This window comes from Octopus bimaculoides, chromosome 19 (genome assembly GCF_046866305.1).
Source record: "Octopus bimaculoides isolate indiv1 chromosome 19, ASM4686630v1, whole genome shotgun sequence".
In the NCBI taxonomy this organism is placed as follows: Eukaryota; Metazoa; Mollusca; class Cephalopoda; order Octopoda; family Octopodidae; genus Octopus; species Octopus bimaculoides.
In genome coordinates this window covers 45365545-45383044 of record NC_142946.1, presented here as the reverse complement: position 1 = coordinate 45383044, position 17500 = coordinate 45365545, and the positions used below count along the sequence as shown (strand labels likewise).

At 35.5% G+C, this 17500-nt stretch overlaps 2 long non-coding RNA genes across 2 annotated transcripts in view; one reads left to right on the top strand and one right to left on the bottom strand.

The window, feature by feature from the left end:
- LOC128250082 (uncharacterized) overlaps window positions 1-17500 on the bottom strand; it is a 117258-nt gene that overhangs the window by 8996 nt on the left and 90762 nt on the right. The window contains exon 2 of the long non-coding RNA XR_008266205.2: window positions 531-586. This is a non-coding gene — a long non-coding RNA (uncharacterized LOC128250082). The remainder of the gene's footprint in view (window positions 1-530; window positions 587-17500) is intronic.
- The window catches only part of LOC128250083 (uncharacterized), a 73163-nt gene that overhangs the window by 6769 nt on the left and 48894 nt on the right, over window positions 1-17500 (top strand). The window lies entirely within an intron of this gene.

Genomic DNA, 17500 nt, shown 5'->3' with positions numbered 1-17500 from the left:
TACGAGCTTGTTCAATATAAATGTACACCGTTTTAATCTAATTATCAATGCTTAGTGTGCTTTTAACACATACACACACATACATATATACATATATCTTTTGCATGCATCAATCATTGGACTGCGACCATGCTGAATAACGACATTGAGGAGTTTAGTAAAACAGTACTTACCTTTTAAAACCTTATGGTCAGTCTATCGGCCTCTTCTGCCCAATCACTGAGTCGCGGGAATGTAAACAAACCACCACCGGTGGTCAAGCGGTGATAGGGAACCAACACAACACAAAGGCACACGCATATATACATACACACGCACACAAATACACACACATATACAACGGGCTTCTTTCAGTTTTCACCTACCAAATCTACTCACAAAACTTTGATCAGCACACGTCTTTACAGTAAAAGGAACTTGCCCAAGGTACCACGTATTAGGACTGAACCCGGAACCACGTAGCTGAGAAGCAAGAGTTTTTAACCACACAACCTTGCCTGTATATATAGTGTTTAAAACGTTGTACTCACAGTTGCTACATCGCGGGTTCGGTTCCCTGGGGAGGCAGCGCGTTGTCTTCAAACAACTAAAATAAAAAAAAACATTTATTCGGTGAAAACGTTTGTTTGTATAATTATTTTTATACATATGAATACATAAAACAAAACTATTTTCCCCTTTTGTTGTAGCTCAGAACTCGGGCTGAGTGCTCCTCTGGAAATACCATACTTTTATACTATACAAGTACCCAATGTGTGAGTGAGTGAGTGAGTGAGTGAGTGAGTGAGTGAGTGAGTGAGTGAGTGAGTGAGTGAGTGAGTGAGTGAGTGAGTGAGTGAGTGAGTGAGTGAGTGAGTGAGTGAGTGAGTGAGTGAGTGAGTGAGTGAGTGAGTGAGTGAGTGAGTGAGTGAGTGAGTGAGTGAGTGAGTGAGTGAGTGAGTGAGTGAGTGAGTGAGTGAGTGAGTGAGTGAGTGAGTGAGTGAGTGAGTGAGTGAGTGAGTGAGTGAGTGAGTGAGTGAGTGAGTGAGTGAGTGAGTGAGTGAGTGAGTGAGTGAGTGAGTGAGTGAGTGAGTGAGTGAGTGTGTGTGTGTGTGTGTGTGTGCGCGCGTGCGTGTGTGCGCGCGCGTGCGTGTGTGTGTATACGGAACCGCAAATGCGAAATATAAGTCCTAGAGCGTACAATGTTCCTGAAGCTCAGCAATGGTCTTCCTCGGTCACGAGTGGACGGCCATCACACACACACACACACACACACACACACACACACACACACACACACACACACACACACACACACATCTATAATATATATATCTATATATATATATATCCGATTGGCTTTCGCAAACTCTGCCGTCAAGAAAATGTATTTGTATCTTCTGTTATGGTTGTGTGTATATATATATATCAAGCTATATATTGATATATATACTTTACTGATATACCATAATTACTTCTGAATCAGCCAATATATTGCAGTATACTCTAGCAATATTCCAAGTGCAACGAGTCGTACATTGTTTCATGTATGAATAATATATTATATACGTATGCGTAGCAACCAATATTTTACTTGTTATTAATATATCATAGCTGAATGTGTTTCAAGCGTTATAGATAAATATATACTGCTTGCTGGCATTAGTGATATAGCTATGTGGATATCGGTCGATGTGTTACTATATACGTTAGTTATAAACTTGTGTGTATATATATATATATACATACATACATACACGTACTGATTTGTATTTGCGTGTATCAGTTAATATATCGTTGCTTATATCCCATAAGTTTGAAATGAAATTTAGGTCATGTGTAAATATGTATATGACTGAATATGCGTATTCATCAGATATCGATATTATCTGTGTGTGTGTGTGTGTGTGTGTGTGTGTGTGCGTGCGTGCGTGTGTGTGTGTGTGTGTGTTGATGCGTATATTAAGGAACATATTGCTCCTGGCGTTACAAATCTACTACTGTATATATATGTCTATCACAACATATGTTCGCTGTTGCTTTTCGAAATATATACAACCTATGATTGTATGAATGTATGTTTGTATGTTTACGCATTCTCTCTCTCTCTCTCGTTCTCTCTATACATACATACATACATACATACATACGAGGTTGTGCTGAAATGTTCCTGGCTTTAAGGGAGTCATGGAAGGCCTGGCTGGAGACCTAACATTCTGAGTTCTTTTACAGGGCTTAGAAAAGCTGAAGGACCGCTGCAATCAGTGTGTGGATCTGAGAGGGGAATATGTTGAATAAAGTCATAATTAACTGATCCTCCTCTATTTTCTTTTACCCAAAACCAGGAACTTTTCAATACCCACCTCGTATATATCGACTAGCTTTTGAACTTTCCGTCAACCAAATATGTATAGCTAAATACTTACTTACTTGCATACATACATACACATATCCGTGTGTGCGCACACACACGAAGTACACACACACACGAAGTACACACACACACGAAGTACACACACACACACACACATTACATTTGAAGCAAAGTCCCGTCGCATTTTTGACATGATCTCTGATGTTAGTTGTTCAGTACTTGCGGTAAAAGATGTATTAATTTTTATATCTTAATATTTTATTTTTACCTTTCTTTGCAAAAATTTTCCACAGTGGTTAAATTCTGATTTCGTTTTACTCTTTTAAAATGAGTTTAGATCAGACCTATATCAGACTCTGCAGGACAACTCAAAAGGGTTCTTCAGCAATGGAAATAGCAAGAAATATCCGTTCTGTCTGTGGAAATGAACCCTTAATTATCCAGATACGCCAGCAATGGTTTGGCGAGTTTCACTCAAGAATTTTTTTCTGTTGCAGACTCTCCTTCATCTAGACGACTAGGTTCTGCTGTTATTGAGTTTCTGAAAACCGTATTTGAGAAAAGGCCAAAGTAAACTACACAAATATTCGCAAAACTGTTCGATTAAAGTCACATCTAGACAATAAAACGCCTTCCTGAATTCGAGAAAGCATCTAAACTTGATCATCCGACTGCTTCTTATTTTAATCAAATACTTTTAAGCTCTCTTACGGTTAGGTAGACTACACATGTTGGGAATTAAGCAATGTTAGTGACAGCGGTAGGAAACGAACACTCAGTCTGTTTGTTTGTCCATTGTTCCCAGAGGTCACTCTCAAAAATCGAGACCCTCGAAAATCAAGTGATTCTTAGCCGAAGTCCATTTAAAATTTCCTTGTTAAAATTTTACGTGCAACACAAAATATACACTGCACAAAATATTTTAATCTTTTTTTGTATAATTCCTAATAATACTTATAAAAATACAGTAGGATGTTTTTTATATCTACAGCGAACGGTTAGTGCCTGTTTACGGTTAGGTGGACTAGGCATGTTGGGAATTAAGCAATGTTAGTGACAGCGGCAGCAAATGAACCCTCACTGTTGGTTGTCCGTTATTCCCAGAGGTCGCACTCGAAAATGGAGACTGCATAGAGTAGTGATTCTCGACTAAGGTCCATATAACCTTTGAGGGTCCATATAAGATTTTGCTAAAATTTAAGTGAAATACAAGATGGCGAGACGGAAGAATCGTTAAGCACGCTGGCAGCATTTCGTCAGTCAGCACGTTATGGGTTCAAATACCGCCGAGGTCAACTTATCCTTTCATCCTTTCAGGGGTCGATAAATTAAGTACCAGTTGAACACTGGGGTCAATGTAATCGAATAGCACAATCCTCCAAGATTTCTGGTCTTGTGCCAAAATTTGAAACCAAAATTTATGTGCAATAAATTACTTCTACACAAAATATTTTTTCTATATAACACCTAATGTTATTTAATTATAGAAAATGATTTTTTAGACATTAAATGGTTATGAGGGATTACCGGAATAAAATAGGAACCTTAGGTAAAAAAAAGTGGCTAAAAGACACTGGTTTCGAGAGCAAAAGGTTTCTTAATTATGAAGCGGTTAAAATGACATTGAGTGTATTTTTTAGGCTCGAAATCTGAAAAAAATTATGTTTGAGGGACCAACAATCTGCCAAATGGACGGGATCATGTGGTTAATAATGAATGAGGGAAAATATCATCTTTATTAAATATATCAGTTAAGACCAAAGAAGCGTATTTGTTCTATCGGTCTCTTTTTGCCGAACTGCTAAGTTACAGAGACGTAAATAAACAAACAACGGTCGGCCCGGAGGCTTTAGTACAAGATACTTCCCCCAAAGTGCTGCGCAATGGAATGGAACCCCAAATCCCACGGTCGGGAAGCAAGCTTCTTACACACACACACACACACACACACATGCATGCACGCACAAGCCCTGTATATTGCTTCTGGTGTTATTTACTGTAAACTAAATGTTACTTTCTCTCCTACAAACGCCGTTCTTAAGATCTTTTATGTAATATCAACTTACACTTCATCAACCGACCAACCAACAAACCAACCAGCCAGCCAGCCAGCCGACCGACCGACCAGCCAACCAGCCAGCGCTCCCTTCTTCCAGATCTAAAACCAGTCAGTAATCACTGCTGGATTCTTTACTTAAACGTATACTTTACAATGATTACAAGGTGCATTCGGTTTAAAGCTGCACTTCCCACCTCTTCCTTCCAACAACCGCTGCACACACTGACTCTCTTCCTCTCTCTCTCTCTCTCTCCATTTACAGTTTGCGACTTGTTAATGCCTAGGTATATGTTTGAGACGCAAGAAGATATGACTCTCCGTACCGCTTTCTTGTTATGTCTCTCGCAGTCTCTGTATTTCTATCTTTACTTTTCTCTCTCTCTGGCTCTTTTCTCTCTTTCATTCTGTCATTTTCTCTCTCTTTCACTCTGTCATCCTCTCCTAAAATGTCTTCACCCGTTGCATGCGAACTAATGATCAATTAATACTGACCAGGTAGGCAGTCGATGTCAAAGTGTAATGCTGGAGGCTCCTATCGTTATCTGAGCTTTTCTCTTCGGTGTAACAACAAAAACAGCAACAACAACAACAACAACAATACCAAATATTAAAAAAAACAACAACAACAATACCAACAACGAGAGCAATAAAAACAACAAAATTATAAACAGCAACACCACCACCACCACCACCACCACCAATAACATCAACACCTTCTCCATCACCAACACCTTCGCAATTACCACAACTAACAACAATAATAATAATAATAATAATAATAATAGCAGCAGAAACATGAACAGGAACATCAACGACAAAACAAGCCTTTAAAAGACCCGTTCATTAGGAGGAGACGTTGGTTGCAATCCGAGCTTTGACCGTTTTAGCGAGAATTCTTTTGGCTTTCTGCGAAAATCTCATTTAATTATAAGGAAGTAGTCGGCTGTTTTCCATTCATCTAGATCTAAAAGCTAAGCGGATTATTGATCATAAACACTAATCAATACCTTTCCTTACCTCACATTGATCATATTATATATACATATATATATATATATATATATACATACATATATATACATGTATATATATATATATATGTATACAAATATATATATATGCATATATATACAAATATATCATATATGTACATGTAATATATATATGTATAATATATAAGTACATATATATATATGTATACATACACACTTACCTACACATATGTATATTATATATATATAAACAGCATATAATATGTATAATATGTAATATATATATACATATATATATGTGTATATACATATACACTTACCTACACATATATATATGCACACAGTATGTAATATATATACATGTATATGTATAATATATAAGTATATACATATATGTGTATACATATACACTTACACACACATATATATATATACATACATACACAACGTGTATATGGATAAATATAAATACAGACATATATATATATATACATAAATATATATATATATATAAATATGTACATCTATATTTATATATATATATGTAAATACAGTAGCGTAGATGCGTGCGCATATATATGAGTATATATGTATATCTACATACGTATATATATATATATATATATATATATATATATATATATATATACATATATGTATATAGTGTGTATGTGTGTGTGTGTGTGTGTGTGTGGTGTAGACAATATAGCTTCTATTTTCCTTGACTACAGGATAATGTTTGAAAATATGTTATTCATTGTATTCTTAACTGAATGAATTGTCGGTGGTTTTGTGCCACTTCAGAATAAATATCCTCCAGCGACTCTTACCGTATGTTTCTCTGTTTTAATACAACGATTTACTTGTAAAAAAGATATAAGTGAGACCTTTTACTTCTCTTGTCGTCCTTCCAAGTAGATTATGTGATGTGGACTTGTTTGTGTCGACATCTACGAACGTTCATTGGAATTTGTGATTCTGTTTGCCTGCGTGCGCGTGTGTTTGTGTATGTATATGTGTGTGTATGCATGTGTATTTGTGTGCGTGTGTATGTGTGTGTATGTGTTTCTGTTTTTGAGAGTGTTTGTGTATAAATGTTCGTGTGTATGCGTGTGTCTTTCTGTGTGTATGTGTGTCTATTTTTGAGTGTTTGTGTATGTTTGTGTGTGTGTATGTGTGTTGCATGTATGTGCTTGTGTGTGTGTGTGTGTGTGTGTGTGTGTGTGTGTGTGTGTGTGTGTGTGTGTGTGTGTGTGTGTGCTTGCTTGTGTGTTTATGAGTGCTTGTGCGGTGATTTACGTTTTATCGAACCTTCCTGATTAGACCGGAAGTATCGTTGCAACTACCTGTCTTTGTAACTAACAAACTAATTAAGTAACCGAAAATTCCGTCCACTGAACAGCATGGGGTATTTTTAATTGTGTTATCGTAAAATAAAAATGATTAATTGGACGTTTAAGAAGTCGTACAATCTATCCTGTTTAGTTTCTTCTTGTTTGTTTGTGACTGCTTGTTGTTGTTCTTGTTGTCAGTTGCAGTTCAACTCTAATGGAGATAGATATGATTAAAACACGTTCTCGTTATGAACATTCAATTTTGTTTCTTTTTTCTCTTATCACGCAAACACAACGTAACGAGAACTACACTCTACGTTATCAACTATCTTTCATTTATTCCTTCGTTTTCTTCCAAATGATGAAATAAACAGGGGATAAAAAATGCAAAAAACAGCCGTGAACATAAATGGATAGAGAGAAATCTGGCGTTGATGATGGCGGCGGTGCGTTTGCGTGACGACAAACTCTTTGCTTTTTCCTCCTCCAGTTACTCTTTCATCTTCTCTGGAATACTGAGAGGAAGTTAAATAGAAGCGTGTGATTTGAGAGAAATTTGGCTGTTACGATATTCATTTTTCTTTTTTTTTACTATTTCCATCAGCTCTTTTGCAGATGCGTTATCGCATTATCTTTATTTGTCTACATATATATTGAAAATTTTAAAGCTTTGCTGAGTGGAATATGCTTCGCTAATGAGATATAACTAGCTCGAAACTCATCAGTGAGTTTTAAAGAGAAGACCCGCTTCTTTTTGCATCATTTTGATCTTCCGTTTGCACGGTATCATTGAAGTTATATATCTTGCTTCCTGAATTATTGTTGAGGTTAAACAATCCTAGATGGAAGACTGTCTACTCATGACCAGGATAAGACCCATTAATTACTATTTGTATGTATGCACGAGAGAGAGAGAGTTATCCATCTATTCACTTACTGCCAGTAAACTTTTTAATAATCTGTGTATTCTTAATTTCTAAATTTTATTTTCTCGCGCTTAGAAAATCATAGTCTTATAAACTTATATACGTATGCTTTCATCTTTTCTTCAGAAAGTACGTTGATGGCAACGCTTCGCTGATGAGGTCAAAATAATACCGAAATAGGTCAAAATCTGTCTCACGTGCTAGCCGAAAAGCGAAGATAATATTAATCATTGACAAATATGTTTCTTTTTTCTGTCCTTTCAGCGTATATTTATGTCTAGTTAGATATATAGTGCTGTATGTGTATGATGTATGCTAATAGCTATTTACTTTTATCTGTATAAAATTCTTCAATTTGTGTTTGCACATTTAATATAAAGAATATGAAAAGATCTCATTGAAATATTCCTATACTGTGATGAACAGATAGCATCATGTTGATAAAAATAATAATAATAGCAATTATGATGATGTTGACGATAATGTGTGTGTGTGTGTGTGTGTGTAAGTCTATACATCAGCATATACGTATATTAATTTATAAATGTGTGTATATATGATATATATACCCGTCTGATAAGGGTACACCAGACACATGCATCGCAATCCTATGTGCCTGACATGGTGATCTCATATCAAGATAAACAGTGCATGAACTTGCAGGTGGGGGGGGGGGCTCAGTTAGAATTTTCTTCAGGTCAAGTAATAGAAATATGTTACAAAAACAAAATAGAAACTACACGTGGAAATGTAAGGGGAAAGTAAGAAGAAAAATAAGCGGTTCGGCAAAAGAGACCGAAAGAATAAGTACTAGGCTTCCAAAGAATAAGTCCTGGGGTCGATTTGCTCGACTAAAGGCGGTGCTCCAGCATGGCCGCAGTCAAATGACTGAAACAATAGTAAAAGAGTAAAAGAGTCAGTTAGATAGAAACACGAAATTATTGCTTGGTTTATTGAAAGTATGGCTGATCGGAAGACCAGATGTATATTTATGGAACGGATTCTATAAATAACAAGAATAAATTAATCGCTTCATTCCGAAAGAGCTTTCAATTTGGCACCACTCGGAATTCACCGAATCTTTCTAAACACTCATAGAAATACAAATTCACACACACACACACACACACACACAAATCCAGTTTGGCAGATATTTTAATAAAGCGATGACATTGTACTTTCGTATTCATTGTTATTGGGTAGCTTAAGGGAGTCAATCTTGACAGCTGATGACGTTTTGCTATCGTCTTCTTCAATGACATCTCTCATGAATGATGAGGCCAATCCTGGAGCCACGAAGATAATTAAGGAGAAACCTGTGCGAAGAATTGTTCTGCAGTGATGAAGAAGACGCGCCAGCTTCTACTGCACACACTTGCTCTCTCTGTCAAGCGACTGTTTCTATGGTAACAGCAAGGAGAATTTCCAGGACGATGGTTACAGATCCAGAGGCAGAGTCATACGGACAAGCAGACATACAGAGACGCAAAAACATTGAAACAGTGAGAAATGTATTTATGTATGGTATATATAAATATCTGTGTGTTTGTGTGCGCGTAAATCTATGTGCGTGCAGTATACAATAATCCCTCGACTATCGCGGGTGTTACGTTCCAAACTCCCCCGGATTAAGTGAAAATCCGCGAAGTAGAAACAGTACTGTACTATATATATATATATATATATATATATATATATATAAAGATTATTTTCATAATTTGTATATATATATTTTATTATAAATGCGAAACAAGACCACAGAGGAAGCGACGTAAGCTTAAATAATAGACCGCGATAGGTGAAGCACAATATGGCGAGGAATTACTCTGTGTGTGTATGTGTGTGTGTATATTACATCGACCACAGTACGCAACTGGTACTTAATTTATCGACCCCGAAAGGATGAAAGGCAAAGTCGACATCGGCGAAATTTGAACTCAGGGTGTTCTTAGATATTACCAATATAATTATATATATTTTTACACGTTTTATTACAGTTTCTAGATTAAGTAAGAATCTGATACTTAATTTATATACCTATATATCGTTGTTGCATTACAATTACGAAAGATTGTCTTCTACCTAAACCAGTTTAAATTAATATTATTTGAGATATATAGAAATATATTTCAATAGTTGTAGATACTGCTTAATTATTTTGTCCGTTATAATTTTGCTTTTTAATTGTAATTGCTATGTAGTTGAAAAGTCAACGCTCACGATACATAGGCATTTGAATTAATTTTTTACAATCCAGCCGTCCTTTCACACAGAATTTCTTCTACATTTAAACCTTAGCTCTGATGAGACTTATATAAGTGAATTGAATTGTTTACATATGTATATAAATGTATATAAGTCGAAGAAAATTTGTTGGCTATTTTGTATTTTTTTTAATGTTGTTTTTTTTAATTGTTTTATTATATTCATAGTATATTATGTTATATTATAATATAAATAAATTATTGGAATGTCAACTGTATGTTTCTATTTAATTGTATACCCATATTTATGTGGTAGTCAACTGATGTACCAGTGAAGGTTGTTTTACACACCTCTTTGAAAGAATTCTTTTCCTTAGTTTGTTACTTTACATATATATATGTTTGTATACACACACACGCACACACACAGAGGCAACGTAAAAATAAAATATTTATGGAAATTTTTTCCCCAGAAATGATGTAAGAATGGTTACGATGACGTAATATGGTCCTTATCAAATCAATAATTTTCAGTTCATTAATATGTTTCGAGTTCCAGTAGGTCCTTGTACGTTCTGTGTTCAAATAAAGTCACTCGATTTCAGAACTTTACCATCGTCAACCCATAATCGACGACAAACAGCCATCAAGTAAGTATGAATGAATTCCATTACAACCACACCAGTTATTTTGCTTCACAAAATGCGTGGTCTGATCAATAAGTATCCGGACTGTTGCTATAGTAACGAAGCTAAAGCACGGAGAGTGAAACTGCTTGGCACAGATTGACCTTGAAATCTGCTGTGCATGTACACTAAGTTTTAACGTCCTAGCTCACTTCTGTTTACAGCAGGAAACTGTCCAGTGTGCCATGCCTTAAGATGGCACTGATTATAGGTAGAGCGTTCCTTTCCAAAAATATATCGTCTCCTCTGCTAAATGTTGCTACAGCAAGAACAATAATAAGAACAATAATAAGCCTGCAACTTGTTTTGGGAGACGTTGCGTGGGATTATGGATTACAAGGGATGTGTTCGAGGACTAACCCAAAGCAGGTCCAGGAGGGAACAACCGTTCGTGATTGGTGAGGAAAGTGTAACAAGAATGGCTTCTGATAGGGCCCTGTGGAGGTGGTGCCTGCGGAAGCTCCTGAAAGGGCCCTATAGAGGAGGTGCCTGAGGACTCTAGTCTACGACCCTCTCAAGAATGGAGAGCAAAGAAGGTGGACGAAACGGGGGAAAAAAACCGAAGCATATCAGAGAATTATCGCATCAGAATATGGGTTATATTGATATTTAAATCACAGATAGTACGTCGGTTAAAATGCTTAGCGACATTTCGTCCGAGTTTACCTTCTGAGTTCAAATTGCGCTGAGGTCGACTTTCATTTTTTCGGGATCGATAAAATAAATACCAAGTACCAGTTGAACACTGGGATCGATGTAATCGATTTACTCCCACCCCCGAACTTGCAGGCCTTATGCCAAAATTGGAAACCAATACTTGAACCGCTGTTAATCTAGTAAATCCTATAATCGTTATAAGTTGCAACTTTAGAAATATCTCCACATGTAAACAGAGATAGTAAAATAGTTATTGCTTATCTCTAGATTTCACTGCACCTAGCAGACATGGGATCAACAACGTTCTAGCCGTGACCACCTCTCTCACTCTCTTTTTTTGTTATCTCAAACGCTGGATATCGGGAATTAAATTACCCATTTTTTTTGTTTTTGTTTTTGTGAAATCTGTTTACGTCCAGGTCAACGTTCGTCTGGCAGATATTTGGCCAAAGATATTTCAAATCGCAACCAGTCGATCTTGTATTCCTCTCCACCCTCACCCCGCACAATGTATATCATACTATTCAACATCATTGTTTTTAATGTCTGTTATATAGCTCCAGTTCAGACGATGTATATATATATATATATATAATTATAACAAGGGCTGAGAAAGAAAATTTTCTAGCCTATATGCTGATAAACAGACTAAATCGTCTCACCACTAATATATATATATATATATATATATATATATATATATATATATATATATATATATATATATATACACACACACACACTTATTAATTATATACATGTATGCATATATGTGTGTATGTACATATGTGTGTGTGTGTGTATAAGTATATACTTATGAATATCTGGGTATATATTTGTATATGCGTATGTTTATATATATATATATATATATATATATATATATGTATGTGTATATAAGTATATGCTTATGAATATATGCGTATATATCTGTATATATGTGTGTATGTTTATATATGTGTGTGTGTGTGTATATATATTAGATAGATAGATAAAGGGGTATATAGATACATATGTGAAGGTGGAGTCTCGTGGTTTATTGAGTAGGACGTTGGACTCATGGACGAAAGATTGTGGTTTCGATTCCTTGACCTGACAATGAGTTGTGTTACTGAGCACGACACTTCATTTGACGTGGCTCCACTCAAAATCAAGGCATCTCTCTTGGGGAGGATCTGCGATCCCTTTATATACGTAATGGACTCGTCGAACGACTATAGTTTATGAGCACCTCATTGTTCGTGGACGTGAGTGACGTAATCACCTAGCGAGTTAGTGGCTGAGTATTCCACGCACACTCACATATATGTACCCTTAATGTAATTTCAAGTAGAATCAGCGTAACTGTTTAACAGGGTGTAACTTTGAGGTGAAAAACCATATGCAGAAAGCGAACCCGGGACTTCATGGCTGCAAAAAACAGTACTTCTGAACTATGCGCCAATCCCTGCATGTGTTTGCATATATGTACACATGCATTTATATATATATATATATATATATATATATATATATATATATATATACGTATATTCCCAAAGGTATGCGTAATCTTTCTTTCTCTCTCTCCCTCTCACACACACAAACACACACATGTAAATAGAGAAACATGTCAAATATACCAATTTCCCCGAGGATTCCCCAAAATTATGAACAGATTTAATTGAATTTCGACCTTTTTTGAGGTCTCATCAGGCATGTCTACATCTGAAAATCCCAGAAAAACAAGTAGCTGTATATCTCTATATGTGTGTGCGCGTGCGTGCGTGCGTGCGTGCGTGCGTGCGTGCGTGCGTGCGTGCGTGCGTGCGTGCGTGCGTGCGTGCGTGCGTGCGTGCGTGCGTGCGTGCGTGCGTGCGTGCGTGCGTGCGTGCGTGCGTGCGTGCGTGCGTGTGTGTGTGTGTGTGTGTTCATACAGACATGAATGAATGTCTGAATGTACAATAAAAATTCATGTATTATGCAATTTTTTTCTTCTTTTTGCTAGAATCTATATTAATTTTACGGGTGCGTATAAAACATGGAATTCTGCCGTAAGGATTTTCCGCGCCTAATTTTATCTAAAAAGAGCACAATAATATAATGATAAATTTCGTTTTTTCTATTATAATTCCTTTTATTACACACAAATGTATTTGGTAAAAAATGAATTATTAAAATGTATTACATTGGTTTATATCAGTTTATCAACACTTATAGCAGCTTTGCAAAATTATGGTGATACACACAGTAATATGGGGTTTTAAGGCAATTTAAGCTTAAAACCCCAAATCATAACTGGTATTACACACAAATGTGTATTCTACATGGTATTTTGTCGTATGTGTTCGTGTGTGTGTGTAGGTATATGGTTAAAAATGTACAAAAAATAGAGACAAGTGAAAGAACAACAAACATGGTGTATTAGTTTGACGCTTAAGAAAAATGGAAGACGTCTTTGACATTTCGAGCCTACGCCTGTTTACAGAAACCGATGAGAAGAGAGAATTGATGGAAAGAGAAAAAGCATGTGTGTGTGTGTGTATGTCTTTTAAATTTGTTTACGGGAAACGTTTTGAATATGCCCGGTGAGCTAACGATTCTGATAACTCACCGCCTTATATGTAAAATAAATAATATCAAATGTCTAAAGGCTATTTAATCGTTTGGATGCAATTGCGTCTGAAACCGCTTGTGGTTCTGTGATTTAAAGTGAGATCAATCAAAGTTTCACGATAATTTACATCATAAAATCCAGTTTAATAATTACGAAGTTATTTTCCGAGATCGTTATTTTCGTAATTAATGGAAACGAAGACTGTGTATATTTCAAGCTGAAATATAGCAGCGATAACATAAAAAAATTAAGAACAAATGTATGAAATGGAGTCCAGCTAGAAGGTTGGTATAGAAAACAATTCGTTGAACTGGATTAAATAAAAAAAAAACAAAAAACAAAACAAAAACAAAGACATATTTCGTCAAAAGAAACGCAAGAGACACAATATGCTGATCACTAAACGATGACAACGAAAACAAAATGGCGCCGTCGTGCAAGTTGGGCAATGTAGAAATATCATGCGGAAATGGAAACTGAAACTGCAGCTATTAGGAACGTTATCTGGTAGAATATATCTTCTAAACAGCTGCTTGTGTTCTCTTTCTCGTGCGGAAACAAATGCGCATACATACGTATATATGTGTGTGTATGTGTGTATATATATATATATATATATATATAGATAGATATAGATACGTGGATATATAGATAATATATATATATGCAGATATATATATATATGTAGAGAAATGTGTGTGTGTATATATATATATATATATATATATATATATATATAAATATATATATAAATATATATATATGTGGATAAATATGTGTGTGTGTATATAAATATATATATATATATATATAGATAGATAATGTAGATATATAGATAAATATATATATGCAGATATATATGTGGATAAATATGTGTGTATATATATATATATATATATATATATATATATATAATGTAGATATATATATGCATATATATATATATATATATATATATATAATGTAGATATATATATGCATATATATATATATATATGTAAATAAATGTGTATGTATATATAGATAGATAATGTAGATATATAGATAAATGTATATATATATATATATATATATATATATATATATATATATATATATAAATAAATGTGTGTGTGTATATATATATATATATATATATATATACACATACATTATATATGTTCAATTTTTTCCTTTCCTTTTCTAATTATCTGCGGTTTCATCCAACGTAAATCTAAAATATTGGTAGAGATTTCCGTAGCAGAAATCCTCAAAAACTCTATTAATTCAAGGTATCCGGGTTTTACTATCATATCACCTTTTCATTATACTAAAAGTATATACATATTTTTTTATACTACTAACTTTCTCCAAAGCATATAACAGCTCTTTGTCTATTTCTCCCGGGCGTTGGCCGTTATCTTTCTCGCATTCATTTTTTGTTTTCTTTTTTTACATCTTTCCGGATATCGTTGACAAAAATGTCTAGAGTTTCTGGCAGATAGTTTGGAAAATGTCATATCTCCATGAATATTCCTTGATGTATCTGGCATTTTCGCTGCACCCCCAGAAGCGTATAATTTCATCGCAGCCTATGTAAATATTGAAGCCAGCAACTTGGCGGACATGTTGAAATAGATAGTCAGTCAGTTACTCTCTCTCTCTCTCTCTCTCTCTCTCTCTCTCTCTCTCTCTCTCTCTCTCTCTCTCTCTCTCTCTCTCCACACACACGTACACAAACAGCTAAACAGTCACACGCAAACATTCACATATAGCCATCATATACATGCAAACACATACATAAGAATGTGCACACACATATCTCTAAATATATATATATATATGCTAATATGTAAATATATATGTATATGCTAACACGCACGCAGATACACATAGAAATAGAGACATACGTATAACCATGCATATACACATGCATACATTCTGACGACAGAGGCGGAATTATATCGTGAATAATTCTTGAATATATACATAATTTATTGTTGTTTACATCTGATGAATACATACATACACATACACATACACACACGTATGTGTGTCCGTGTGTGCATGTATGTGTATATATATGTATGCTCATGTGTGTCCGGTAGTGTGCATATACATAGGCGTGCGCATACAAACAGATGAGATCGTATATTTTATTTGCATGATATGTATCTCTCTTTCTCTCTCGCCTTCCTCTCACTCTAAAAATGCGTATATATTACATTTATACACACACATACACACACACACACACACACACACACACACAGAAATGGGATGAAATCCTGAGATATATACGCAGACTAATACAGAAGTTTATAGGCTCTCACACATATTGAATATATACGTGCGTGCAGGTATTTAGGTAAACGCATACATGCAAATGTATATATTTAGCCATACATATATACATGCATAATACACACATGGATAGATGTATACATATATAGATACACGCATACATACATACATACATACATACATACATTACGGTTAATTATTAAAGTATATTTATATTCAGTCCACACGCATGCACACATTCGCTCTTACACATGGATATAAGTCTCTATATATATTGTTTTATTTGTTTGTCATTTGACAGCGGCCATGCTGGAGCACCGCTTTTAATCGAACAAATCGACCCCAGACTTATTCTTTCTAAACCTAGTCTCTTTGCCGAACTGGTAAGTTAGAGGGACGTAAACATACCAGCATCGGTTGTCAAGCGACGGTGGGAGGACACACACACACACACACACACACACACACACACACACACACACACACACACACACACACACACACACACACACATATATATATGTATGAAGGGCTTCTTTCGGTTTCCGTCTACCAAATCCGCTCTCAAGGCTTTGGTTGGCCCGAGGCTACAATAGAAGACACCTGCTCAAGGTGCCACGCAGTGGGACTTAACCCAAAACCATGTGATTAGGAAGCAAGCTTCTTACCATATGTATGTGTATGTAAATCACCATTACTCCCCGGTTCCTTCAGATGTGGAAGGGTAGTACCTGACAGGGTTTCATCTATGGGTTAAATAGATCTCCCAGGGGTAGAGGAGGCTGCCATGGGAGAGGCAGCTATTTTAGGACAAAGATACGCTGACATAAAACTTACAGACAAAACTACCGGTCATCTTGCAATACTTGTCACTGGAATCTACAATGGCGATCGAGAGATTCGTAAAAGCGTTGTACAAGGTTTTGTCACTTAAATCCAATGGCGTAATGTTGTCTCATTATTACTTCCGCCTTACAGAAGGCAGAGGCATCGTTTTCAGTCTTGTTTGTGTGTTTGTCCATGGACAAGATATCTCAAGAACCGTTGGATGGATTCGGATGAAACTTTCAGGAATGTTTGGCCTCGTGACTGGCAAGAACCAATTAAATTTTGGGATCGATCCGGTACCGGAAAAGGATTCTAAATTATTTTTCCTTTTTTCTTTTTACTTAATTTTTGAGAATAGTCGTGTCCATTTTTAATATTCTCTTTTGCGAGCGCAGTCGAGCTTATTTCAGATATTCTCATTTTAAAAATCATCTCTGAGTGCTTTTGTTCATTTTATTTCTTGGTCCATTTTGTGTTTTATAAAGTCCTTTGGCGATGGATGCATGGCTTATCCAGGCCCGTGCAAGGATGAAAATATATGAGAACAATCAAAGTGTATGTAAAGTTATGTATAAAAACAAT